Source organism: Melozone crissalis, unplaced genomic scaffold (assembly GCF_028551555.1).
Source record: "Melozone crissalis strain CALT ecotype California unplaced genomic scaffold, PUWL_Pcris_2 ptg000073l_1, whole genome shotgun sequence".
In the NCBI taxonomy this organism is placed as follows: Eukaryota; Metazoa; Chordata; class Aves; order Passeriformes; family Passerellidae; genus Melozone; species Melozone crissalis.
In genome coordinates this window covers 3403504-3430247 of record NW_026535850.1, presented here as the reverse complement: position 1 = coordinate 3430247, position 26744 = coordinate 3403504, and positions in this window count along the sequence as shown.

Below are 26744 nucleotides of genomic sequence, written 5' to 3'. Positions count from 1 at the left end.
CAGGGCACTGAGGCAGGTGAGGAGGAAGTCAGTGCCCCTTTTCCCCTCTGTCCTGCTCCATCTCCCAGCCCAGCACGGCCCCGGCTGCAGCACAGCCCCACTGCTGATGCTGTCCAGCCAGGGATGCACTGGGGGGATCCCCTTTCCCCTTCCCTCTGGCACGGAGGCAAATCCCATCCTCTTCTTGTCCTTCCTCCCCCAGGGAAGGAGCTGAGGATGGAGACCAGGGAGGACAAATCGCCACAGCAGAACCTGGTGGAAGAGGCCGTTTTGAGTGGCTCCAGGGCACAGGAATCCACCGGGGAGGAAAAGCCCCAGAGATTCCTCAGGAGGAGGGGCTGCAAACCCAGCCCAGGGTGCTCCAAGGAGGAAAGACTCAGCCTGTGCCTGGAAGACAGCCAGAGATCTGGCCAGAGCGCTGAGGTGGTGGTCCGTGAGCAGCTTGATGATGGCAAGAAGCCCCACCAGTGCTTGGAATGTGGGAAGAGTTTCGGCAGGAGCGACCACCTGCTCATCCACCAGAGGACCCACACCGGGGAACGGCCCTATGAGTGTGGGGAATGTGGGAAGAGCTTCAGGATCAGCTCCCACCTGATCGTCCACCAGAGGATCCACACCAATGAACGGCCCCACAAGTGTGGGGAATGTGGGAAGAGCTTCAGGATCAGCTCCCACTTGATCGTCCACCAGAGGATCCACACCAATGAACGGCCCCACAAGTGTGGGGAATGTGGGAAAGGGTTCAGGATCAACTCCAACCTGATCGCCCACCAGAGGATCCACACCAATGAACGGCCCTATAAATGTGGAGAATGTGGGAAAGGGTTCAGGAGGAGCTCCAGCCTGAAACTCCACCAGATGATCCACACTGGGATACGACCCTTTGTGTGTGGGGAGTGTGGGAAGGGCTTCCGTGACAGCTCCCGCCTGATCATCCACCAGACAATGCACACTGGGGAGTGCCCCTACACGTGCTCAGAGTGTGGGAAGAGCTTCATTGAGAACTCCAGCCTGATTCTGCACCAGAGGATCCACACTGGGGAGAGGCCCTACAAGTGCAGGGAATGTGGGAAAAGCTTTAGGCAGAGCTGCCATCTGAATGCCCACCAGAGGATCCACACTGGGGAGAGGCCCTACAAGTGCGGGGAATGTGGGAAAAGCTTCAGTCAGAGCACTAGGCTGATTCTGCACCAGACGATCCACACCAGTGAGAGGCCTTACAGGTGTGGGGAATGTGGGAAATGCTTCAGGCAGAACTCTAAGCTGATTGCCCACCAGAAAATCCACACTGGGGAGAGACCCTATGAGTGTTCTGGGTGTGGGGAGAGGTTTCAGAGCCGATACCGTCTCCTCAAGCATCAGCAGATTCACACAGAATAGAGGCCCTTCTGCTGCCCTGACTGCAGGGAAGGGCTTTTAGAAAAACTCCACCCTCGTCACCCACCAGCGGATCCACACTGGGGAGAGGCCCTGACAGTGTCCCAAGTGTGGGAAGAGCTTCTCCCAGAACTCTGCCATGACCCAACACCAAGGGAGGCAGCAGTAAGGGATGCCCAACAAGTGCCCTGTGTGCAGGAAGAGTGTTACCTTGATTTTTAAAGATTTTCTGAGCCTTCTAGTGTTTACATTCTTGTAGCAAACTTTCTCAAACACTTTCTGTAAATAACTTCTTGTTTGGCATTCTTTTATAGAAGAAGAAAAATTTGATGGACTGTTGGTTTGTCCAGTGTCATTGGAGAGGTGGCACTTTCACCCTCCAATCCACGGTCGATTTTAGAAAACTATAAATGTTGGAGTCAGGAAATAAACTTCCCTTTTCTTCCCCTTGAGAGCAGCAGTGTGTGCGCTCGTGTTGTTTTGTGTCCTGCAGTGACAGGAAGAGCTTTGAGCGCTGCTTCAACTCCATCCCCCATTGGGGACCCCCACTGGATGGTCCACAGTGACCCTCTCTGTGCAGAGACTTGGTCATCCATGGTCCTGGTGATCCATGTTGGGAAGACACCTGGCTGGTGGTCTCCATGTCTTCCTGGCTCCCCTTGGGCACTTGGACACGGCCAGAGAAAAATCCATTGGGATGCAAACAGACATCAGAATTTCACAGGGGACAGCACAGTTTTTTACTTTTGACACCAAAAAAGTCTCACCTTTTGCATCCAATCATTGCTTCGAGTGGCATCCAGAATTCCAAATGGTGTTGGAGGTCTTTTCCAACCTGAATCATTCCATGATTCTGATTCTCTCTGGCCCACCAGCATCTTCCACAGCCAAATGGTGATTGACTGGGGCAAAACCCAGGATTTTGGAGACAATGGAGTGGAAATCTTTCTAGAAAAGGTCCTTTCTACCCGCCCAGGCACACGGATACTCAGCCAGCATGGACCCGTAAATGCTTTTATTTTGGCCTTTATTTTCTTTCATTTTTCATTATCCTTCACCCAACACTGGGGTAAATATAAAGACATTTAACTCACACACACATGGTGACATTGTGGGACATGGGTGGGGACATGGTAGGGATGGGGACAAGGACGTGGGTGGGGATGTGGTGGGGATGGGGACAAGGACCTGGGTGGGAATATGGTGGGGACATGGTGGGGATGGAGTCAAGGACCTGGGTGGGGATGTGGTGGGGATGGAGTCAAGGACCTGGGTGGGGATATGGTGGGGATGGGGACCAGGACATGGCTGTGGATGGTGATATTGGGCATGGGGGCTGTCACAGATAGAGATGGTGACATGGGGCTCTATGGCCATGGAGGAGGAAATGGGGGACATGGCCATGGATGGTGACACAAGTGGCCTAGAGACAAGTCCACGGGTTGACATGTCCATGCCATGGGGTGTCCCATTGTTGCCTTCTGGAGCAAGGCAGGCGACCTGGTTCTGAGGAAACGGCACGGCGGCCCAACTCTCCTGGGCCGCTCGAGCCAATGACACATGCAGACATCAATGTGATGGACGGTCAAAAGGCCATTTATTGTCTCATCTCTTGGGTTTTTATAGTCTAAGGGGTCTCTACGTCAACGTGGGTCTGTCTTTACCATCTATGGTTAGTAAGGGGTGGACAGTTACTGGGTAGGGGATGGAAAGTTACTGGAATTTGGTTAAGGGAGGCTGCATTCCTATGTTAGTTTCTTATCTATGGGAAGCAGATGGTCTTATCTAAGGGGATCTGAGGGTCCTGGCTTTCCGTGACATCGCGAGATCTTCCGCAGTGCCTGTCCCTTTCTACCACATCTCCCCCCCCTTTTCACAAATGAATGAGGTAGTCATGCCCATAGGTACTTAAATGAGGTATAAGGTTGTAGCTTGACAAGGGAAAAGGGTCTTGGGAGTCCTGAGTAAGCTTTTGTCAGACAAGTTCGGAGGATCTTGTGACTGACGGTGTTCCCTGGTTGAATTCTCTGGTTGGATTCTCCGGTTGAATTCACAGCAATTGTCGTCGGCCTAAGAACAGGATGTTGGTCCGTTCCAGGCGGGTCTGAACGAACGAGACCAGCTTGTTCAGCAGGCATGGTCCGAAGGTGACTGTTAGAAACAGCATCACCAATGGACCTATCAGGACAGAAATCAGAGTGGTTAGCCAAGGTGATTGATTGAACCAGGACTCGTACCAGCCCTGTTGGGCCTCCCTGTCTTTCTGTCTCTGAGCCAGTCGGTTCCGGAGTTCTGCCATGGAGTCTCTCACGACTCCCGTGTGGTCTGCGTAGAAACAGCACTCCTCCTTCAAGGCGGCACACAGGCCCCCTTGCCGCATGAACAGGAGGTCCAGGCCTCGCCTGTTGTGCAAGACCACTTCTGAGAGTGAGGAGACCGACTTCTCTAGAAAGGAGATGGATTTCTCGATCCTTTGCAGGTCCTCGTCAATCGTTGCTTGCAGCTGGGACAGTCCTTGGTGCTGGGTCGCTAGGGCTGAGACTCCTGTGGCCATTCCGGCTGCTCCCAGACCCAGCAGCATTGCGATAGTTATACCTGTCAATATTTCTCTTTTGTGGATCCGGCTGGGTCCCTCAAGAAGATGGTACATTTCTTCGTCTGAGTGGTACAGGATCCTAGGAACAATCAGAACTTGGACACAGAAGTCGTTAGAGTCATTGAATTTGGGAAGGAACACACAAGGACTCACTCCGGATCGCTGGCAAACCCACATCCCAGATGCGGCTGGGACTGCCCATTTATTGTTTTTCCTGTTAGGCTTGACGATTTTGGTGCAGATGTTGCCTCCCCGCTTAGCTAGGGTTGCATTGCCAAAGCATCTGCCTCGGCCTGTGACTTGACTCGGGGTGATTCCCTTGCGAGGGGTGTCCCAACTGCACTGGTGAGGGGCGTTGGCTGAGGAATACCTTAAGGGAGTGTATAAGGCGACTCCTTCGAAAAAGGGAGGTTTGACATCGTAACAAAGCCAGCAGGATTCGGTTAGGTTAGGGTTGGATTCGTTCAGGGATACAAAGGTAGCTTCTAACATGCGAAGGATTGGGTCTGAGTCTGACTCGGTTAAGCGGCTCATCTGAAAGGTCTCCGCTTGACCGGTCGGGACTTTGCTGACCCCTGTGGGTAAGGTTTTGGGGTAGGTTACGTTTCTCCCTTTCAGCACGCTTTTAATCGCTTTGTTGGGTCTGACTGCTCGGGGTGCTGACGGTTGGAGCCTGATAATTTGCACGTTCGCCCTCTCTTTTGACCCTTGAAGGACCACTGTCCTGTGGCCCAGCTAGGGTGATCTGGCTGTAAGACCGTCCCGTTGTAATCAGTGCATGCCCGAAATCTAGGGATTTTATGTCGGTTTCGATGGAAGTTCCCGTGAAAGAAGAGGGGTATTTTGCAACCGATGGGTGCCCAGGTGAATTGTAAGAATTTGTCTGGCTCTTGTGGATCCCACCCAGGCCCCGATGGTCTGGCCTCTGTAACTATGGTTTCGCAGCCCCAGTGCCCACAGTATCCCCACCCTGGGTGATTGCAGTAGCTTTTCCCAGGGTTTGAAGCTGGGCACCAGTAGGATAGGTACGAGTGTTTGACGTGTGGGGAATAGGGGTGTACCTTTGGCTGTCCTGGAAACAGGTCGGTGATGCGGAGCACGAAGGATGGGGTGTTCGGTGTGGTGATTTGTCTGAGCGCTTTGCCACTACTAAGGTGTCGCATGACCCACCTGAAGGGCTGATGGGGGTAGTGGTCTGGGCTGGCTTGCCCCCTGGCAACAAGCCCCAACAGCAAAATCACACAGAAACACCCTTGGTGCTTGGGTTTCACTCGTGCGGGTCTCTCGGGTGCTGCTTGGCGGCTTGGTGGTCTGTCGCTTTCGTCCGGAACCGGGAAGTACGCATCACGAGGGCGTCCCACGAGCAGGTCGTGTAAACAGATACTCGCAATTTTCGTCAGTCTCATTCTGCTCACCCTGAAGGTCCGGTTTAATCGACTTAAGTGGACACCACTTGATTTTGCCGTCCTTTTTGACTGCTGCGTACCCTCGCCCCGTGAGCATCAGCCTCCAACCCCGTTCCCACTCGCCTAGCTCGTTTCTGATTACCACCTGCGGGCCCTCTTCTAGCGTTCGAGTGACCCAGTGTTTTTGAACGGGACTGTTTGTTTCATCTCCCCTAGGGAATTGATTCAGTGCCAGCAAGGCGGTTGCCAGCATGCGTGCCTGATCTCCTGGGGGAATGGCATTGGCAAAGCCCTCTGCTTTTGCCAACACTTCTATCTTGGTTTTCAGGGTCTGGTTTGCTCTCTCTACTATGGCCTGTCCGGTACTGTTATGTGGGATGCCGTGCACTAGCGTGATACCCCATTTCGAGGCGAATTCCTGTACTTGTTTGGATTTGAAGTTGGAGCCGTTGTCCGTTTTGATCTGCTTGGGGATACCTAGCCAAGCCATGACTGTCAGCCAGTGCTGAATTGTGGCTTTGGAGTTGGTTTTGGGGTGCTGTGTAGCTACGATCATTCCGCTATAAGTGTCTACTGTCACTGCAAGCCATGCTCGGGGCCTCAGTATTTCGCACCAGGTGAAGTCCGACTGCCAGATTTCTGAGGGCTTGAGACCTCTCGGGTTGACTCCGTAGGTCCAAAGGGGTGACTTCTGGCAATGAGGGCAGGTGGCTACCACATGTCTGGCGTCCGCCGTCGAGATTCCGCATCTCTTCGCCAGTGCTTTGACTCCGATGTGGAGCGACTCGTGCAGTTGACGAGCTCTTTGCAAGGTCCCAATGCCTTTTGCTGTGGCGTCCGCTTTGTCGTTGCCGATCTGGAAGTAACCTTTGACTGGGCCATGGCTGTTGATGTGGATGACTGACACGGTGCCCTGTCGCAAGGAGAGTGCTTCTTCCAGCATTAGGGCTGCTGCTGATGTCGACACTCCTGGTCCTGCCATGGCTAGGCTGAGCCTTGCCACGAATATGGAGTCCGTTACGATGTTGAGGTGTTCGTCTTGGAAGAGTCCGCACGCCAAAACCACTGCTGCTGCTTCCAGTTGTTTCACTGACAGCGTGGGGTCACACGCTTTGACGCAGTGCCATTGCTCTCCTGCCTGCCACACTGCTGCTGCGGTTGAAGTCGTGGAGGAAGCGTCTGTGAAGACCGTTGGTCCCGGCTGCGGTCTGTCCTTGACCTTCGGTGGCATGTCCATGTCGACTATGGTCAGCAGCTTGGTCCAGGGTGGCTTGGAAGAGTAGGAGATTTCTCCTCCGAAGGCAGAAAGAGCAAGGGCCAGGTACTCCGATATTGCGGCTGACTCTGTGGTTGGCTGCTTGCAAAACGGAAGGTGGATGCTTGTCGGCTCTGTCCCTAGGTGTTTCAAGGCGAGTCTCCTGCCTTTCATGATGAGGTTGGCAATGCACTCGATTCCTGGGGAAAATGCACGAGCGGGTCTTCCGAGGACCACCCATTGGATCGGTCGGGCCTTTTCTGCAGGTCCTTGGGCCAGTGCTCCCACTCCCCCCTTCGGTGTAAAGTGGACGTACAGGTCCAGTGGCACGGCTGGGTTCCACCTGGCAAGCATGCCAGTGGCCATTTGGTTTTCGATGAAGTCGAGGGAGCTCGTGGCTTGTGGTGTCAGCTCCTTGGGATCCCAGGGGTTCTTTCCTTTCAGGAGGTCGTACAGAGGGTCCATGACCTCGGGAGGAATCAGGACGATGTTGCGAAGGCACTGCAGCGATCCCACCAGGCGTTGCACGTCATGGAGCGTCTCGATGTCTCGGTTGATCTTCATCTCGGGGGGTGTTACGTAGGAGCTCGTGATGCCTACTCCCAGGAAGGTCACGCAGGGTCCTCTCTTGATCTTTGCACTCGCGATCTCGAAGCCGTTGGCTTGAAGGGTTTCCGTGACTGTGGTCACCAGGTGATCTACTTGGCTTGTCGATGGTGCTGCGACCAGGATGTCGTCCATGTACTGGATGATGGTTGCGGTGGGGTAGGAGTGTCGGACTGGCGTCAGTGCTTTGTCCACGGTGATTTGGCATATGGTGGGACTGTCGACCAGGCCTTGCGGAAGTACTCTCCATTGGAAGCGAAGGTTGGGCCGCTCGCCGTTCCGAAATGCCACGGAAAAGGCGAATCGTTCTCTGTCCTCAGGGTGCAGGGGTATTGAAAAGAAGCAGTCCTTGATGTCCAGTACTGCACATGGCTGTCCTGTGGGGATGGCTGAGTTCGCGGGAAGCAGTGTCTGGACTGGACCCATGGGTCTGATCGTCTTGTTCACTTCTCTCAGGTCGTGGACGAGACGATAACCTTGTCCGGACCTTTTGGGGACCACGAATACCGGGGTGTTCCATGGGCTGGTGGAGGGTTCTATGTGACCCTTTTGCAGTTCTCGATCGACCAGTTCCAGCAAGGCTGCCATCCGAGGCTCTGTCAGGGGCCACTGCTCAACCCATACAGGGTCTGATGATTTCCAAGTCAATTTGATTGGCAGCGGAGGGTGTACGGCAGTGGCCCTCAGGATAAATTTGTGATCCGAAATCCTAGCAAGGAGAGAACATCCCTTCCTAACAGGGGTGGAGAATTCTGCAAAATGTAGGGGTAGATTGCTACTGTCTGTTCTGGTCCCTTTTTCGTGTGAAGTGTTATAGCCACCAGCTGGGTGCTTTTCCATGCCCGGGACTGCCCCCCCACTCCGTTCACTGGGGGGACTTCTTTGAATTGCCAATGTCCGGGCCAATGCGTTTGGGGAATAATCGTGCAGTCTGATCCCGTGTCTGCCCAAAACTGAAGCCCTATGACGTGAGGATCTTGGCTGCCGTAAAGGCGGCATGCCCCCCACACCATCAAGGGTTCCTTCCCTATTTTCATGACCAAGGCCACCCAGGGATCCCGCTCTGGGGTGTCCCCTGCTGTTCCTGTGACTCCGGCGCGGGTTGTGGCGGTGGGGGGTGCGAAGGTATTGAGGGTGCTGCACAACTCTGCCATTGTATTGCTGGGGGGGATGCAAAGGTGACTGCTCCCTGTGGGGGCATAGGGTATGAGAGTCCCCTGCCCCACTGGGGGTTGCTGTAGCTGGGCCACTGCATATTCCAGGTGGGAGGGGGCTGAACACGGCCCGGCCACCCCCTCCCTCTCCCGTTTCCCTGGGGCCTGGATCTGCATTCCTTAGCTAAGTGCCCCTTCCTTCCACACCCCCAGCACGGTCCCCTGCCTCCTGCTTGGCGTGGTGGAGCAGCTGCTGATAGGCGCCTTGGCTGGGGGCAGTTTGCTGCCAAGTGGCCTGCCTGGCCACACTTAAGGCATGCCATCATGCTGGTTATTGCAGTTTGAACTGCTGCTTGGATGGGAGCTAGGTGTTCCTCCTTTGCAACGTGTCTGATCATGGCAGCTATGTTAGACCCCTGTGGCAGTGATCTTAAAATGTCCTTAGTGGCTGAGTTGCATTGCTGGCGTAAGCACTCTGCCAGCACGGGACCCTTCGCCTCTGAGGGTAACGCGGAGGAGTCTAATGGGCCTGGAGCTTGTCCACGAATTGAGTGAAGCTCTCACTCTCACCCTGTTTTATGGAAGACCATGGAGAGGGTTTGGCTACCACTTTAGAAGCGTCACGGATGGCTTCTCGGGCAGCTCGGGTTGTTGTCATGACCTCATGGGCTCGCAGGCCCTCAGCCTGTTGCTGGGGGGTGATCATAGTGGGGTCTGTGCCCATAAGCCTCTGTATGCTGGAGCCGTGCAGTGGATGATCTGCCCCTGTTACCAAGGCTAGCTGTTTCATGCAATTATCCTCCCATTCCTGTTTGAAAACGATCATCCCTGCACCATCAAATATCATTCTACATGTCTGCTTAATATCAAAGGGAAGCATATCGTCCCCACCAAAAAGGCCGTCAATAAGTGTGCAAACCATGGCAGAATTAATTCCCTTATCCGCAATCGCTTTAACAATTGCCTGCACATCTTTCGGATTGACTGGTGAATAAGTCCTTTGGTTTCCGCCCCCGCCCCCCCCACGCGGACCGGGAACACTAAAGTGGCAGACGGAGCCCATTCCGCGCAAGCCATTTTTATTTTCCGCCAGTTTGTGAGTGGGGTCTGGTTTTTCTCTGGTAACCCCTTCACCCAAGCGGGAGCACTGTGGCTAGTGACCTTACATGCCGCTTCTCTCTCTCTGTTAAAGCCGTAATCCCGATCGGAATCCTCCGATCCTATCTCGGACTTGGAGCTCGAGCCCGAGTCCGAGCCGGAAGTTGAATAAGGAGACGCTTCTGGGCTGCTCTGCCTTTTCCCCGGACCCCGACCCCGCCCCCTCCTGCGGGGGTCAGGCCGTTCCCTCTCCCTGGGGTCCCCCCGCCTCCTGCTGGGGGAGGTCCTTGCCCTATAAGGACCTAATGTGAACTGAGGGCTCTGATTGGTCTTGGGCGCCTCCACGGGGGCTGCCCCGTCCCCCCGCTCGCCCGTGCATGCGTTGTTAAGCGGGCTGACCGCGTTTCCGCCCCCCGCCTCCTCCTTTCTGCTCGGACCACGCGGTTCGGCGCCATTTTCAAACGCATATGGTGGAGGGGCGTTTTTATCGGTCCCTATGGGGTCCGCCGATTCGGCTGCGTTCCGCGCCTCCTCCGCGAGCCCCCGCCAGAACGTCCGCGGGTGTTCCCCCCCCCCGATGGTGAATCCTCTCGCTGAGGGAGGTCTGGCGTTCGCACCTCCGCGTGCCCGCCCGGGTCAGGCCCCTCCGCGGTTTGTGTCGCCGCGCCCACCCCCAACTGCGGCACGGCTAATAAACAAGTTCGCGCGGCTACCCAGGTTTCTTGCTCTTGTCGAGCCTTTTGCAGAGCCTGGACAACCCTGCCCCACGATTTTAGGGCTTTCCCTGAGCCCGAGGACATGGTGTCCTCCGCCAGGGCTTTTGTACAATTATCCCACACGTCCGAATGTAGGATGTCCACGGGGCTTTCAATAGCCCCAAGCTTAATCAGTCTCGGCAATGCGAGAGATAAAACCCTAAGTTTACATTCTATACCCCATTGTGCATGCATCTCTGTTACGACCTTTGCAATGGCTTCCATGGTCCATGCTGGTCCGGAGGCGTCCCTCCCGCTGTGGTCAGACCTGCTGCCAGCGGCCAGCAGCCGCTGATCTCTGGCCAGGAGAGTTCCCGAACCCCGGGGGCTGCAGCAGTCCCGGGTGTCGGCACCAGTTTGTTGCCTTCTGTAGCAAGGCAGGCGACCTGGTTCAGACGAACAGCACGGTGGCCCACTCACCAGGGCCACTCGGGCCAATGACACACGCAGACATCAATGTGATGGACGGTCAAAAGGCGTTTATTATCTCATCTCTTGGGTTTTTATAGTCTAAGGGGTCTCTACGTCAGCATGGGTCTGTCTTTACCATCTATGGTTAGTAAGAGGTGGACTGTTACTGGGTAGGGGATGGAAAGTTACTGGAATTTGGTTAAGGGAGGCTACCTTCCTATGTTAGTTTCTTATCTACGGGAAGCAGATGGTCTTATCTAAGGGGATCAGAGGGTCCTGGCTTTCCGTGACATCGCGAGATCTTCCGCAGCGCCTTTCCCTGTCTACCACACACAGCTTTGTGGCTGCCCCAGCTCTGGGATGGGCCCTGGGCCTGGAGCAGGAGCAGCTCTTAAGGGCCCCCCGGCCAGGGCTCTTGTGCTGCCCTGGGCAGATGGGATGGCAGCAGGGGCTGCAGAGCCCTCAGCACCTCAGGCAGAGGGGAGCAGGGCAGCCAGGGAGCCTCCTTTGGCCTTGGCCCAGCACCTTGCCCCATGGCTGGGGCTGAGTCCTATGGCAGCTGCAGCTGCTGCTGTGCCCTTGCCAGGGACTGAGGCTGTGGGGCAGTGCCCAGAGCAGCCTGGCCTGAGCAGAGCTGTGGGGCCAGAGCCGGCTGGGCTGGGCTGGGGAGAGGCCCTTGGTGCTGCCCAGAGCTCAGGGCAGCTGGCAGAGCTTGCAGGGAGCTGGGCTGGCCTCAGAGAGCCTGGCCCAGAAACCATCAGTGTCCATCTCAGCCTGGCTGAGCGTGCAGGGGCAGGACTCAGGCCAGGCCTTGTGGGGCAGGGCCAGCACCTGTGCAAGTGGCAAACAGGCCATTGCAGACAGGCAAGTGGCCCAGAGAGGAGGCTGCTCTGGGCCCTTGGAGGCATGGAAAGAGCAGGGAGGGGTCCCAGGACATTTGTCAGCGCCAGCCTCTGTGCCCATGCATTGGCAGCCCTGGCTGCTGAGCCCAGCTTTGGCCTGGACTGAGTTTGGCTGTGGCCCAGCTCCATCCTCCTGCGGGGCTCAGGGCCTGTTCCCGGCCATGGCAGCCCTGGCTGCCTCTCTGCTCGCCCAGAGGCCGGCAGAGCCTGGGGCAGGGCTGTCTGTGCAGCCCCACAGGTGCCCTGGGCTCTGCAGGAGCTGGCAGAGGCTGCCCAGCAGGGAGGCCATGGGGCACAGAGCCCCAAGGCTGCTGTGGGCACCACGGCACAGGGGCCGTTCCCAGCCGCAATGCTCCTGGCCTGGGCTGGGCCTGCACAGGTGCTGGGCCACCATGGCTGGGCCAGCACAGGGCCACAAAGGGGCCACGTAGCCACTGCCGGGGCTGACAGCAAGGCCAGGCACACACAAGCAATTACTGAGCAGGACCTGCACTGGCCAGGCCTGACTGTGCCAAAGGCAGAGCTCAGCCGCCCCTGGGGCCTGCAGGAACCATCCAGAGCCCAAAGAGCCTCCATGGCTTTGCGGGAGACCAAGGCTGCAGGAGGGAAATGCAGGGCCGCTGTGGGATGGGGAGGGCATTGAATTCCAGCGCACACCTCAGCTCTCTGATGATCCCAGCACCATGCTGGGCCCTGTTTCAGACTGGAGCAGAGCAGATGTTGATGGGACAGGGGCCCTGCAGGGCTGTCAGGGACCTGCAGCTTACAAGGTGCTCTGCTCTCCCTCATGTGCTCTCGGAGAGATCCAATCCTTGCTGGACACCTCAGGGCACAAGTGGCACATGGCACAAGCCATGAACTGGCTGTTCATGGGCACATAACTGATGTCAGACTGGATAGGGGCACAGCTTTTATTACCTGTTAGTTTCATAATATACAAGCAAATCTTTATTATCTGGGTCATTTGAGTACTGTTAAGAAATGGCACAGTTTTCCCATCAGGAACAGGAATTTCCTGGATGTGTACAGATGGCAGGAGGAGAAATACTGATCTTGCCTTCTACTGGTTTGACCAATATTTTCTTTATTACTTCCTCTCCATTTTCCTTCAGGTGTTTTCAGCTCTTCTGTTGAAATGGCCATGTCTAAGGACATCTCTTCCTTTACAGCAGGTGGATCTATGTACTTCTACTGCTCTCTGATTTCCTCCTCTAGATGCTCTCTGGTCATTCAAGTGCCTCTCAACTGACTGGCTTCATGCTTTGAGCTGGAAGAAATTGCCCAATATTTCTGAAGTTCAAATAAATATATAATAAATATAATCTTAATTGTGTTTTTATCCATCACAGAATTACCTTATGTCTTTGTCTAAAACTATTCCTGTACAGAAATCCCTTGGGGATGGTGGACATGTCAGATGCCGCTGGGACATCACAGAGAGCTGATGAAAGAGCTGTGATGGTTGTTAAACTGTTCAAATATTCAACTTGTGTTTGTTGGCAAGAAACCTTTCTGTGCCTCTGAGTGTCACCAGTCCCTAAGCCAAAGGACACAAACCTGATGAGTTGTGGTTCCCACTGCAGGGGCTGCACTTGGACCTTGGCTCTGCACAGAAGAGCTCTTCGTCCCCTTTCTCTCTTTTCCTCCCTCTGGGCATGGAGGGAGCTCCTGACTTCAGTGTGTGACTCGTGTGTGCAACGAGCAAATCGGGGCAGAATTGGGGCAGGGAGGGTTTGGGGGGACCTTGGGATCTGTGCTGGGCACAGAAGGTGTTTTCCATTGCTCTCAGGCTGTCTGCTGTAGAATGTGGATTTAATACCCAGCAAAGGAATGACTTTTGCATTTGATGGAGCTGTGACATGCCTTGGCTTTGTTGGCTGACAAGAAATGAACATCCCTCTGTGTCTTGGGCAGCTCCTTCTCCAAGGAAAGTAGGTGGGAGTTGGAGCCAAGGAGCTGAAAGCTGCAGGTGCAGCCTGGGCTGGAGGGAGCTCAGATTTGCACAAGGCTGCTCTGAATGCCGGGGCTTGGATGGGGGAAATGGTGGGGTGGGGGTAGGGACAGAGTCTGATTGATTGTCAGCCATGAGGGGTCTTGATTTTCATATCTATTCAAACTAAATGAGGAGCTACTTGGATTCAGTGTCAATAGGAGACTGCACAGACTGATTTATGGACAGGAAAAAGTCCCAAACAGGACCTAAAAAATGTTTTCTCACTGTCTTTTTAAATAAAAGGCATTCACTTAGAACACACTACTCAAATCTATCAAATTAACCACAAATATCTGAACACCTAAATAAAATCAGCATTTAAATCAAACTCCAGAGGCTTGGGTTTTTAAGGTGTTCTGAATGTTAATGAGCCCTGGGACACTGAATTCCTGCACTGAAGAGCTGAAGGCTGAACAAGCCACTGGAGCAGGAAAATTCAGCAGCAGCCTCCAAGTTGCTGGGGATATCAACAGCCCCCACTGAGGCCATCCCTGCCCAGAGACCGTGGGGGAATGGGCAGACAAGGAGAGTGTCCCTGGGGCTGGGGCAGCACAACTCAGAGGCACCAGGGGCTCCAGCTGGGAAATGGAGTGTGGAATGTGGCTGGGAAAGCGCTGCCTGGGCTGTGCCAAGCAGGACAGACAAGCCCTGCTCCCATCCACTAAAAAACAACTCTCTCAATGAGATATTTAAAAGAAATTACAGTTGCTTGTCTACTCTGACATGGACTCTCTAGAGAAATACCAACAAGAGATTCTCAGGAGCTCAAAACAACAAATCAGCCTTTACTGGCAACTTTAGAAAATCAGACAAGCTTTGCCAAAAGATTTATTATGACACTGTAGTGGTTTTTCGTTTGTTAATTTAGGATTTTTTAATCTTGAGATTTCTTAATTAATGTATTGATGAGTGTGGTGGGTTTTAGTTTCAGTTAATTATTTATGGATTTACTTTTATTACTTTTTAAAACTCTTCTATGTCAAACTATGGCAGATATTTGATCAACAAAAAACACTTCTCAAAAACATTGACTTGGCCCATTCAACTTCACAGTCTAAGCCTGGTTAACTTAATGTTAATCAAAATTTGCAGGAGCACAGAAACAGAAGAAGAAGACATAGAAAGAGAAAGACAAAAAAGATACAGAGAAGCACACAGACAGCTACCACCTCCTGGATTCCAGCAGTGTTCAGATGGAAATTCCAAGAGGAGGTAGGGTCAAGATGTGTGCTTGCCTTGTGATCAGCCTTCAATAGCCCTTGGTCTTGCTGGACCCTTCCCGCAGGTGGGCCTTGGGGTCATTTAGTCCCTCAGGAGCTGGGCTGGGGCTGCAGAGGTGGCTGTGGAGCATTGCCTGTGCTGTGCCAGGGACTGGCAGACACTGCTGGGCTGGGATAGAGGCTCTGGGGGGATTGGGGTTCCAGGGCAGGGCAAGGCTGGGGTTCCAGGGCAGGGCAAGGCTGGACCTGCCCCTTCCTCCCCCACACATGAAATGTTTTGAGCCAACAATCTCCTCCATTCTGTCACAACAGGGAATGTTGGAGGTGAAATCCCAATTCTGGCCATGGGCACCTGGCCGAGAAGGACAGCTCTTTTCCATAGGAAGGAAAGCACAGAATCTTGCCAAGTGTTTTGGGAACAGATGAGAGGTGACCCTCATGAAACCACTGCCAGCCAGACTTGTCCTGGCAATATTCCTATGGGAACAATCCCTGGATATAAGGAAATTTGGAGGTGAAACTCCAATTCTGGCCATACCTGGAGCAGAATGTCAGATCTTTTCCATAGGAAGGAAAGCACGGAGCACCACTGTTTCAATAGTGGATGAGACCCTCAACATGCCAAAGTCAGCCTGACCTCTTGGGAGGTCAAACCAGCCAGACCTGTACTGTATTCCTTTGTTTTTATGGGGCCCTGAAGCGTCACAATGGTGCCTTGGTTCTGTGGGGCTCCACACTGCCACAATGGCTCCTTGATTACAAGAAGACCTGAAATGTCACAATGGACCCCTTGTTGGATGGGATCCCACAGTGTCACAGTGGCTCCCAGGTTTCACAATGGTCCCACTGATTCCAAGAGGCCTTGCAGTGTCACAATGGTCTCCATGGTTCCCCAGGCCCCACAATGTCACAGGACTCCTCTGTTCCATGAGCCCTGCAATGTCACAATGGACCTTTAGACCCTGGAGGTTTGCAGTGTCACAATGGTCTCATTTTGGCTCCACAGTCTCACAACGGTCCATTGATGACAGAAGGCCCTGCAATGTCACAATAGACCTTTGGCTCCATGCAGCCCTGCAGTGTCACAAAGGCCTTTTGGTTTCACCAGGCCCCATAGTATCAAAATAGTCCTCTTGATTCTGTGGTGACCCCCAGGGTCACAATGGTCTCACTGGTTCCATGAGGCCTCACAGTGTCACAATGCTTTGCTTATTCCATGGATCCTCATAGTGTCACAATGATCTCCATGATTCCATGAGTCCCCTCAGTGTAACAATGATCTTCTTGGCTCCATGGTGCCCCACAGTGTCACAATGCCCCCTGGGTTCCATGAGGCTGTGAAGTGTCACAATGGCCTCTCCATGATTACATAAGGACTTGCAATGTCACAATGGACCTTTGGCTCCATGGGGTCTTGCTGTATCAGAATGATCCCTACATTCCATGGAGCCACACAGAGTCAGCACGACCCCCTTGATTCCATTAGGCCCAGCAATGTCACAGTGCTCTCCATGATTCCATGAGGCCCCACAGTGTCACAATGGTCCCTTGGTGTCACAGGACCCCACAGTGTCACAATGGTCCCTTGGTTCCATGGGCCCTGTGCTACTGCATTCCCCCCTCCCCTTCTCAGGCCACCCTGCCAGCTGAGAAATGCTCCTGGGGCCTCGGCCTTGGCCAACAGCCCCTGGGCTCAGCTCCTCTGCAGCTCATCACAAACACTCTCTGCCACAGGCACTGCTGCTGCCCAGCCAGCTCCTGGTTCCTTTAGCAGCAGCCCTGGGAACTGTTTTTGTTCCCTCAGTGGCACAACATCCCTGTTCTCACACTGCCAAAGAAAGCTGTTGGTGCCAAGTGCGGCCAGGATGAACCATTGCTGGGACTGAAGCCCCTCTCTTGGGGCCCTGCAAACAGAGCTCCAAAAGGAGCCCTTGGAGCTCTCCTGAGCCAGCGACTCCCTCTGAGTGGGGCCTTTCCCAGCCGGGAACTCTCCCGTTTGCTGCACTCGGGGATCCCGAACAACGACGGAGCCTGGGCCGATTCCCCCACTCCTCCAGGCTCAACCCTTCACCCACTGGGGAAATGCCAAAGGATCCACAGGGAGCATTTCCTGCCCTCAGGGGAATTGCTCACGGGTGCCTTGCACTGACTCTTTGTGTCTGTGTGCACACAGGAGTGCCTGTGCTGGGGAAATGTGGCAGAAATGCTGCTCTCTGAGGGGCTTGAGTGCCTTGGACAGCTGAGTCAGTCAGGCCTGTAAGTAAGGTTACATCATGACAAATAAGTTAAGTTAAATGGTATTAAGAGGGGTTTTTTTTTTGCAAAGTTTACTATGTTATAAGCTAAGTTTAATATTGTTTAGTGTTATTCCACTATTAAATCCTTAAGTCATTGTTTGTAAGTGAGGTTAAATGCTGTTAAGCTCTGTTCTTTTCCTAAATTGTGAAGCTTGTCGCCTTCTGATGCAAGGCGAGGCGACCTGGTTCTGAGGAAACGGCACGGCAACCCAAACTCTCCAGGGTCACTCGGGCCAAGAACACACGCTAGCACCAGTATGGTGGACGGTTCAAGACCTTTATTGTCCCGTCTCGTCGGGTTTTATACTCTGCAAGTTTTTTCTCTACGTCAGGGGGTCTTACCTTACTGTAATTGGTTAGCAAGGAGTAAAAGATACTAATGTTAGGGGGAACTACATTCTTGCGTGATCCCTTATCACTAGAAGTTAGGGGGAGAGGAATCCTGCTGCTTTCCGTGACATCGCGAGATTTTCCGAGTGCCTCTCCCTGTCTACTACAGAAGCTGAAGGTATCAGTTAAGGTTAAGGTATCAGTGAAGTCCTGTTAAGTTTGACCTCTGTCAAGCTTTTATTTCTTTATTCATTTTATCCTTGTCCTCACTGTCCTTGTGTCTCACAAACACTGGGACAGTTCTCAGCTCATTTCTGTTTGATTGCCTGGATTCTGTTTGGTTTTGTTGCTGCTTTGTTTCTTTGGTGTGCCTGAAGTGTCCAGGCAGGAGCAGAGTGACTCTTGCAGAGGAACTTTGTGCTGCTGCACCTTAATATTAAATCTGGTTTTTGCTACTCCCTTGCCAGGGATTTTTCAGCACTCTCAAGCCCTTGTTGGTAACAGGGTGAAGGAGCCCTGGCCCAGGCTCTGGCCCTGGGGGACACGGGCACGCTGCCGGGGGGTCCCTGTCCCCCTGTGCCACCCCCGGGGCCCCGGCCCCCTGTCCCCATGTCAGGCTCTGGGGTTGATCTCGTGGAACATCCTCTGGGGGAGGCTGCAGGGCCGGGGGCGGGGGGACCCGGGGGGACAGGGGACCCCGCTGTGCACGAGCAGGGTTGGACTGCTCTGGGGGGAACTGTGAGGGGGGCTGGGGCAAAGTGACCTCCCCAGTGACCTCACACTGCCCCTGTGATGTCACACAGCCCCTGTGATGTCACAGCCCCTGTGATGCCACACAGCTCTTTTGCAATGTCACACAGCCACCAGTGATGTCACAGCCCACTCTGAGTTGTCACACAGCCCCTGTGATCTCACACAGCTAACTATAGGATGTCACCCTATGATGTGCTACATCTGCTTTGTGATGTCACAGAACTCTCTGTTATGTCACAACCTGCTCTATGATGTTACACAGTCACCCAGTGGTTTCACGACCCACTCTCTGATGTCACAGAGCCACCCTCGATGATGGCAGAGTCTGCTCTATTGCCTCACACTATGATGTCACAGACAGCTTTGTGACGTCACAAACTCCACAGTGATGCCACTAGACCTTTTCTGTGATGTCATACTAGCACTCTTTAATGTCACAGCATATACTTTGAACGCCACAGCCAGCTCTATGATGTCATCCAGCCATGCCATGGTGCCACAGCCTGCTCTGTGATGTCACAGAATCCCCTCTATGATGCTGTAGCTCCTCAGTGACTTCCACAACAAACTCTCTGATGTCATAGACCAATCTGTTGACTTCAAAATTGCTTCCTAGAGCACTATATTCTAATAATTGATAAAGCTCCTGAACTGTGGAGTAAATAACTCGAGTTAAAATCTTTCTGTCCAGTCATGATCAGAATCAATCAGAGCTGTATTTATATAAATATATCTGGTATTCCATCATTAATCCTGTGGGACAAATTGGGTTAAAGTTCAATTCCAGCTGTCCAATCTTTTACACATAAACCTTTGACAAATTCTTGGGCTGGGATTGGATCCAGCTGTTGCCAGTCTCCTCTCTTAGAAGAAATGTTAGCAGTCTAGGAGCCCTGCAAGGGTTTGAGGATCCATGGTGGCTGTTGGGTGTACTTTCTGCATCTCAGGTCTCAGCAGGAGTTTCTCCAATGAAGAAATAAAGCTTTTGCCTGATGCTCCCACTGTGCCCATGACAGGGAGCCCTGTGAGTGTCTGGGACATCCCGGCTCTTTGGCAGCCTGGGGACTCCTGGGATGTCACCATGGAGCCCCCGTGAGTGCCTGTGACAGATCGGTGCCTTGGCAGCCCAAGGTCCCCTGGGATGTCACCATGGAATGGCTGTGACTGCCTCTGACCACAGGGCTCTTTACCATCCTCAGAAAGCCCTGGGAGGTTTCCATGGAGCCCCTGTCTCTGCCTGCCTGTGACATTGTAGCTCTGGAACAGCCTGGAGACTCCTGGAAAGTTCCAATGGAACCTCTCTGAGGGCCTGTGACAAATCTGATTCTTAGCAGGCAGTCATCACCAGGACCAAGTTTCTATGGTCAGTTTCCATGGCAACCATCACCATCCCCCTGTTGCTATGGTCAGTTTCCATGGCAACCATCACCATCCCCCTATTGCTATGGTCAGTTTCTATGGCAGCTCCATGGAGACCCCATGCCAGGGGTGGTTGCCATGGACACCAGCTCAGGCCTGCAGCCAGAGCCCGTTGCCATGGCAACCATTGGCAGCCCCCATCCCCAGGCTCATGGGATCCCAGAACCACAGAATTGGCTGAGCTGGGAGGGACCCATCAGGATCCTCCAGTCCAGCTGCTGGCCCTGCACAGGACACCCCAACAATGCCAGCCTGGGCCTGGCAGCGCTGTTCAAACGCTGCTGCAGCTCAGAGAGCCCTGGAGCTGGGACCCTTCCCTGGGGAGCCTGGGCAGGGCCCCAGCAGCCTCTGGGCAAAAACCTTTTCCTGACATCCAACCTGAGCCTGCCCCGACTCAGCTGCAGCCGTTCCCTCCACTCCTGTCCCTGGGCACCAGAGGGAAGAGGTTCCCACAGCCCCAGCCAGGGACCCGCTCCCAAGGCTGTTGCCATGGCCACCAGGGCTGGGACCAGGTGGGATGCTCGGTTTCCACAGGCCAGGGTTCAGGAATGGGATCCCTGAATTTCCTGCTCTCACTAAAAGCGCGCTGCCCTCGCTGCCCTCCCGCCTCCCATGGAAAGAACAGAAGGCAAAGATCCTGGGCTGGGATAAGAACAATTTATTGGGAACAGCAACGAGATAAGGAACAAACAAGAACAGAAACAATATTGATAACAGAAGGGACTGTTTACAGGGAAAACTCAACAAAACTCACTGGGTCTTCCTGGCCACAATTTCCCCTTCCTGGAAATTTCACCCTTCTCCTCAGGGAGAGAGAGAGTCCATTTCCTGCCCCTGGCAATGACCTGTGGGGGGAGTGAATGTAATGACAGGGCCATGGCCAGACCTTCATGTTTTTCCATCCCACATCATGTCATTGGCAGGGACAGGAAAAAGTACAGGTGTCTTCCCAGCATGGATCATGGGGAACATGGATCATCAGGGCTCTTCCCAACATGGATACTCCAATGATTGGAGTTGGGGCAGTGCACAAAATCCCCATGCACTTGGGGCATTGGAGGCCTTCCCTTACCAGTGCTTCCATTGGTGACTGGTCAAGTGAGAGCTCTGGGTGAAGCTCTTCCCACACTGAGGACACTTGTAGGGCCTCTCCTCAGTGTGGATGCGCCGGTGCCTGATGAGGTTGGAGTTCTGCTTGAAGCCCTTCCCACAGTCGGGGCAGCGGAAGGGCCTCTCCTCTGTGTGAATCTGCTGGTGCTGGAGGAGACTGGAGCTGGTCCGAAACCTCTTCTGACACTGGGGACGCTCGTAGGGCCTCTCCCCAGTGTGGATGTGTTGGTGCCTGATGAGTTCTGACCTGTAGCTGAAGCCCTTCCCACATTCCCCACACTCATAGGCCCATTCCCCGGTGTGGATCATCTGGTGGCTGATCAGGGTGCTCCTCTGCCTGAAGCCCTTCCCACACTCCAAGTACTTGTAGTGCTTCTCCCCATCATTAAGCTGCTCACTGACCACCAGCTCTGAGCTCTGGCTGAAGCTCTGTCCACCTTCCTGGCTAAGGGAGGATCTTTCCTACTCAGAGCACACTGGGCTGGGTTTGCAGCCCATCCTCCTGTGGGATTTCTGGGGATTTTCCTCCCCGTTGAATTCCTGTGCCCTGGAGTCACTCATAACAGCCTCTTCCTCCAGGTTATTCCGCGGCGATTTTTTCTCCCTGGTCTCCATCCTCAGCTTCTTGTCTGGGGGAGGAAGGACAAGGAGAGGATGGGATTTGCCTCTGTGCCAGAGGGAAGGGGAAGGAGATCCCCCCAGTGCATCCCCGGTAGGACGGCGTTGGCAGCAGGTTTGTCCTGCAGCTGGGGGCCATGCTGGGCTGGGAGATGGAGCAGGAGAGAGGGGGAAAGGGGCACTGACTTCCTCCTCACTCCTGGGTATCCTGGGGCATCTTCCTCTTCCTCGCAGCCTCCTCTTCCATCTGGCAAATGTTTGGGAATGGGAAATCCTGTTTTCGGCAGAAAACAACAGATGAGCACATTGAGTTTTGTACTGGTTTGAAGGCAAACCTGGGAAAGGGTCTAAGCCAGAATCACAATTTAAGAGGAAAATGAAGATCAAGGCAATGATACAGAAAAACTGCCTTAAACTGACAGAGTCAGGATATAACCTGACACCCTGTTGGGCAGGGTGGTGGCTTCAGTCCTATTAAACGGTGGCTGTAGTCCTGTGGGAGTGGTGAACGTGATTCTGTCAGAGCAGTGATCCTGTAGAAGTGTCTGGCCTTTCTCTGAAGGTCCAGTGGTGGTTATGGAGCTCTTGTCCTCTGGGAACCCAGTAGGCAAGGTGCTGCTGGTGTGGAGTCTCAACTTATATCCAGGTAGGAATGCTTGGATCCTCCCCCTGGGCGGAGCATCCCACAATGGGATAATGGAATTTTATCAGTCCTGCAGTGACACTCAATGGCCCATTTGCCCAAGATATCTCCCCTGGAGGGCGTTATCAGGGCTGAGTCATGGAAGAGATAAAGAACACTGCCCCAACTGTTTATAGCAGTTTATCGAGATGGTGATTGAAAACATGCATTTGGTTACATCTTGCATTGCAACCTGAAACAGTGGGGTAATCCCTGCTCAGGGGATGAACACCACCCCCCTTACCCAAACTGGCTCAGGTGTAAAACCCCCACCCCGGGAAGGCCACACACACAGGGGACAATGTCACACTTGGCCCGCTCCAGGGGAGGTCTCTGTCCCTGTCACTCCCTTGCCATGCCCCGCTTTCCTCTTTCTTTTAACTCTCTCTACCTCACATTTACTGTTCAATAAAATCCACCTTGGATTTGGTCTCATTAGCGCCTTAATTGGGGCAGAGGCATCTCTCTAGTAATTTTCTTAACCAGATTGAGACATTACTTTGGAACAGTGAGTTCAGGGCACTGTTGTCTGACCCCAAGTGCCTTTGACAACAGCACGGTTCCCTCCACTGAGGAGGCTGTGGCTCTTTCTGGCGGAACTCTTGGAAACTTGGATGCAGCTTCCTCTGAGCAACTTAGGGAAAACTGATAAGGAAAATGGCTGTGGTAGGTGGCCAGAGTAAAGAAAATATTCTGTTGTCCTTCCTTGAAAAGTTTGTTAAAATCACTGGAGGAAAGGGAGCAAATGATAGCAGCGAGACTGACAAGGTTCATTCACCCCACGATGAGGAACACAAGGCTGCTGAAAGTCCCAGAAGCCCAGCTCAAGCAGCTAAACTCCCAAATAACTCCAAAATTCCAAGTCTCAAGGGCTTTTTCAAATGTGAGAATCATTATTCTCTTCATCCCTGTCACCTTTGTGAAGCTACTAAGAGTTTCCACTTCCTTTTAATAATGTATGTATTGGGCTGAATTTGCACTTTTCTTTTATTGAAAGCTGCCAGCAGCTGAGCTGGAGCTGTGCAGGAACCAATGAAACTTGGAATTTACACGGAATTGCTTCTATTGTCAGCTGGTGCTACGGTGGCCATGGGCCAGAGGGGTGGGAAATGGGGGTCCGGGGTAGGAGTGGCGGAAATGCCGGAGCCGGGTGCTGAGCACAGGGCTGAGCACACAGAGATGGTTTTGTTCTTGTTGAGCTCGCACTGAGCCAAGGCCTGTCCTGCCCCTTTGTTTGGCCACGCTGGGGAGGGGCTGAGGGTGTGGGGGAGGTTGGGAGGGGACACAGCCAGGACAGGTGACCCCAGCTGACCCCAGGGCTACCCCAGACCATAGGACATCATCATCAGTGTATAATTAGGGGGGGAACAAGGAGGAAGGGGGGGCATTTGGAGTGAGGAATTTTGTCTTTCCAGGTAATACTTAGGCAGGATGGGGCCCTATTTCACCAGCTCCAAACACACAGACACTAACTTAACTTAAGACACAGGCTAATTAAGATAATGCAAATTTGCAACAATTTTCAAAAGTATTAGATAGGCAAAGCTAATAATCATTAGTAAATAATTCCAAAAGAGAAGATATTGAAATTATTATCACACAACTCTCCATTTCTGGCTGCAGGCTCTGAAGATTCTATCTCTGCCTTCAGTCAGGGTTGCATTCCCTAACATGTCTTGGTACCAAATCCTGCTTTCCAAGGCTGGACCGGTATCTCAGGTTTAGCTGGATGTGTATTCAATTACCATCTGTTAAAGGTGGGGCAATTATCATCTGTTAATTAAGCAGTTTACTTTATCTCTTCCATAAGGAATCCTCCCTCCAGGGAGATATCTTCTGTTAATGGGCTATTGAGTGTCACTGATAAAAATGACATCTTCCCATTGTGAGAAACTCCACCCAGAGGGAGGAGCCAAGCATTCCTACCTGGATATAATCTTAGAATGTGAACAACAGAGTCAGCCTTCTCCCACAGGATTCCCAGAAGAGCAGCTTTCAGCTCCACTGGATCCCAGAAGAAGACCAGGCTGATTGACACCACCAGTGGAGGTTCAGAGGAAAACTCCAACCTTCTAAAGGATCCCTGCTGCAACAAAACCACCTCTGTCACTCCAGGAGCACTGCAGCCACAATTAAACAGGAGTGCCACCAACACGCTGACCCACAGGGTGTCAGGTTGTATTCTGATTCTGTAAGTACTTTTTTAGTACTATTAAATTTGTATTTTTAATTTTCCTACTGAAGAACTGTTATTCCTATTCCCATAAATTTTGCTTGACAGCCCCTTATTTTGAAAATTATAATTCCAAGGAAAGGGATCTTCATTTTCCATTTCAAGGGAGTCTCCTGCCTTCCTTAGCAACCTGTCTTTTCAAACTGACACAATGCCCCGGAACAGCCAGGCAGGTGAGGAGGAAGTCAGTGCCCCTTCTCCCCTGTCGCCTGCTCCATCTCCCAGCCCAGCACGGCCCCCGGCTGCAGGACAACCCTGCTGCCAATCCCGTCCTGCCGGGGATGCACTGGGGGGATCTCCTTCCCCTCCCCTGTGGCACAGAGGCAAATCCCATCCTCTCCTTGTCCTTCCTCCCCCCTTCAAGGAGCTGAAGATGGAGACCAGGGAGGAAATTGAATGGGGAGGAAAATCCCCAGAGATCCTGCAGGAGGAAGGGCTCCAAACCCAGCCCAGTGTGCTCTGAGGAGGAAAGACCCTCCCTTAGCCAGGAAGGTGGACAGAGCTTCAGACAGAGCTCAGAGCTGATGGCCAGGCAGCGGCTTCATGATGGGGAGAATCCCCACAAGTGCTGGGAGTGCGGGGAGAGCTTCAGACAGAGCAGCACCCTGATCAGCCACCAGATGATCCACACTGGGGAATGGGCCTACATGTGTGGGGAGTGTGGGAGGGGCTGCAGCTGCAGATCCACCCTTGTGCCCACCAACGCATCCACACTGGGGAGAGGCCCTACGAGTGTCCCGAGTGCCAGAAGAGCTTTCAGATCAGCTCCGATCTCCTCAGGCACCACTGGATTCACACTGGTGAGAGGCACTTTCTGCTGCTTTGACTGTGGAAAGGGCTTCAAGCACAACTTCACCCTCATCAGGCACTGGCACATCCACACTGGGAGAGGCCGTATGAGTGTTCCCAGTGTGGGAAGAGCTTCACCCAGAGCTCTGACTTGACCACACACCAACAGAGGCATCAATAAGAGAAGCCCTGCAAGTGCCCTGACTGCAGAAGGGCTTCATGACCAGTTCCAGCTTTATCCCCCATTGGAGGACCCATATTGGGAAGAGCCCTGGGGATCCATTTTCCCTGTGATCCATGCTGGGAAGACACCTTTCCCTTGTCCTGCCCCTCCCAGTGACAAGATGTGGCATTGAAGAACATGAGGGTCTGGCCATGGCCCTGTCATTACATTCACACCCACCTCAGGTCATTGCCAGGGCAGGAAAGGGACCTTCTCTCGTCCTGAGGAGAAGGGTGTCCTTTCCAGAAAGGAGGAAATACATAGCCAAGCAGATGCAGTCACTTGTGTTATAGTTTTCCCTGTGAACAGTTTTATTTATCCCTTCTGTTATCAATATTGTTTCTGTTATTGTTTGTTCCTTATCTCGTTGCTGTTCCCAATAAATTGTTCTTATCCTAGCCCAGGATCTTTGCCTTCTGTTCTTTCCATGGGAGGCGGGAGGGCAGCGAGGGCAGCGCGCTTTTAGTGAGAGCAGGAAATTCAGGGATCCCATTCCTGAACCCTGGCCTGTGGAAACCGAGCATCCCACCTGGTCCCAGCCCTGGTGGCCATGGCAACAGCCTTGGGAGCAGGTCCCTGGCTGGGGCTGTGGGAACCTCTTCCCTCTGGTGCCCAGGGACAGGAGTGGAGGGAACGGCTGCAGCTGAGTCGGGGCAGGCTCAGGTTGGATGTCAGGAAAAGGTTTTTGCCCAGAGGCTGCTGGGGCCCTGCCCAGGCTCCCCAGGGAAGGGTCCCAGCTCCAGGGCTCTCTGAGCTGCAGCAGCGTTTGGACAGCGCTGCCAGGCCCAGGCTGGCGTTGTTGGGGCGTCCTGTGCAGGGCCAGCAGCTGGACTGGAGGATCCTGATGGGTCTCTCCCAGCTCAGCCAATTCTGTGGTTCTGGGATCCCATGAGCCTGATGATGGGGGGCTGGGAATGGTTGCCATGGCAACGGGCTCTGGCTGCAGGCCTGAGCTGGTGTCCATGGCAACCACCCCTGGCATGGGGTCTCCATGGAGCTGCCATGGAAACTGACCATAGCAACAGGGGGTTAGTGATGGTTGCTATGGAAACTGTCCATAGAAACTTGGTCCTGGTGATGACTGCCTGCTAAGAATCAGATTTGTCACAGGCCCTCAGAGAGGTTCCATGGGAACTTTCCAGGAGTCTCCAGGCTGTTCCAGAGCTGGAATGTCACAGGCACAGACAGGGGCCCCATGGAGACCTCCCAGGGCTTTCTGGGGATGGCAAAGAGCCCTGTGGTCAGAGGCAGTCACAGCCATTCCCCTGAGATGGTGACATCCCAGGGGACCTTGGGCTGCCAAGGCACCGATCTGTCACAGGCACTCACGGGGGCTCCACAGTGACATCCCAGGAGTCTCCAGGCTGCGAAAGAGCTGGGATGTCCCAGACACTCACAGGGGTTCCTGTCATGGGGAAAGTTGGAGCTTCAGGCAATGTTTATTAGAGAAGCTCCTGTTGGGTCACGAGGTGCAGAAAGGATCCCCAATAGCCCCCATAGATCCCCAAAATGTCACC